The sequence below is a fragment of the Amphimedon queenslandica genome, unplaced genomic scaffold (genome assembly GCF_000090795.2).
Source record: "Amphimedon queenslandica unplaced genomic scaffold, v1.1 AMPQUscaffold_13337, whole genome shotgun sequence".
In the NCBI taxonomy this organism is placed as follows: domain Eukaryota; kingdom Metazoa; phylum Porifera; class Demospongiae; order Haplosclerida; family Niphatidae; genus Amphimedon; species Amphimedon queenslandica.
Window position 1 is genome coordinate 1 of NW_003546427.1, and position 2,019 is coordinate 2,019.

At 36.2% G+C, this 2,019-nt stretch overlaps 1 long non-coding RNA gene across 1 annotated transcript; it reads left to right on the forward strand.

Moving 5' to 3' along the window:
- The first annotated feature begins 294 nt into the window (after nucleotides 1-294).
- On the forward strand, nucleotides 295-849 carry LOC109583016 (uncharacterized). The gene is made up of 2 exons (XR_002185320.1): nucleotides 295-636; nucleotides 693-849. It is a non-coding gene; the product is annotated as an uncharacterized LOC109583016 (long non-coding RNA).
- Nucleotides 850-2,019: the final 1,170 nt, after the last annotated feature.

Below are 2,019 nucleotides of genomic sequence, written 5' to 3' on the forward strand. Positions count from 1 at the left end.
TTTTTAATTTTGATTCTATTGAAAAATATTTTACAGTGACAAAACAAGCAAGTGCTGGTGTGAATCAAAATTTTATTTGAATTAATGTTTTGTTGTTCAAATTAAATAGTGTGTTGTCAATGTATTTGAAAAAAGGTAGGGGTGCACACACAGAAGTTTAACTTGCAGACTATACAAACATACTATGAAGTGGTATGTACAAACTTACATATTATTGCAACAGTTTGTACCCAAACAAGACAGTTCATTGACTGTGGTGCTTATCTGTGCAAATTATGCATATCTAACATGTTATTGTTAAAATTAATTGACTTTTAGTTTGCCTATACATCATACTGTGTTGTGATGGAGTGTTCCGATATGTTGTCCAAGTATAAATTCTATTGTAATGGTTATGCTCTGTCATAACATTGTTTATTATATAACTTCAAAATTTTTGAGGCAATGGCTTATGACTCTCATGCTTCACAGTTTCAGGTACAATTTGCTATTGAAATGGAATATCATTTTTATATAGGTGGAAGACAATAACTATTAGCGTTGCAACCAGAGTTGCTTAGTGCTAAGCAACTCTTTACAATGATTTACAAGCATTGAAAAGGCATCTGCAAAAAAAGTGTGGCATTCCTAGCCCAGGTATGACAAAAATAAATATACTAGAAGTAACTATAATTTTAACATTTATTACGTAGGATAACTACTTTTTGCCTGGATTCTAAAGCTCAATATAACTATTTCAAAGGGTCTCCTTATCTTTAAAGAGCAGTGATTTCAAGGATATTGAACTATTATTATTTTAATTGTGTAATTAAATGAAATCAGTATCTCAGTATAGTGTTGCATGCAATAGCAATGATAAAAATTAATCACAAAATTTCACTATGTACTATGTTTATTATTAGACTTACACCAAATAATATAGAAAAATCATTAAAATGGTGTCACTGAACTCCTATTAAGAATAACAAATAGAATTCAAGTGATGGTTCAGTATTGTGATGCTTCATGCAGCCTGTAGTAGCAATTTTGCATTGATAAAGTTAAATTTTTGCTAACATGACCTCTTCTATTGGTCCTAGCATAGTTAATACGTACAAAAATTTATTGTCCAAGCATAGAAGTGTTTTAAAGACAGACTATCCATGAATGATTGTCCTTTACATGGATATTTATGGTCCTGTCGGGTCCGCATCAATCCGTCCGTCCGTCCTTTTCGGGCGGGGCGGGTCCGTCCGTCCGTCCGCTTTTGAGACCCTACCATCAGTCCGTCCGTCCGTCCTTTTCGGGCGGGGCGGGTCCGTCCGTCCGTCCGCTTTTGAGACCCTACCTATTTTTTCTCCGTGTCAACCAACTCTCAGAGCTTAGATACGCCCATGCCCTACCATGGATGTTGGTCCGGCAGCCGGACACGATTTGCAGCGCTATTGGTTCGGCAGCCGGACACGATGGTTGTCCCTAAAAAGCGGACCGGACCGGACCAACGGACCCGAAAAGACTAATTTACGGACCGAGCGACGGACCCGATACAAACTAATTTATTGACCCGACCAAGGGACCCGAAAAGACTAAAGTACGGACTCCGCGTTAATGATCACGGACCTGACCGACCTAGAGCATAGATATCTATGCTAGCATCAGTATTTATAATGCTAGCAAACTCCATGATGGCCTAGACAACATACAGAACTTTAGTGAAAAATATAATTTTTGTCTATGGAGATAGATCTACTATCAGTTGAGTAATAATACAATGCAGTGAGGCCGTAGTTTATTGATAAAGTCTGTAATATCAACTTGAATTAATTTTACACTTGTTCAAAACTAATAATAATATTATATCTAGTAGACTATAATAATCAATTGTTATATTCATGCATCAGCAATTTATGTATTAATTAATTTATTTAAACTTGACAGTGACCGGCAATGAGAATAGAGTTAAGAGGCTAGATAAAAAGAAACACCAAAGGCCTGACCAAGGAAACATGGCCAGCCAGAAAGAAAAAGAAAAAAGATGAG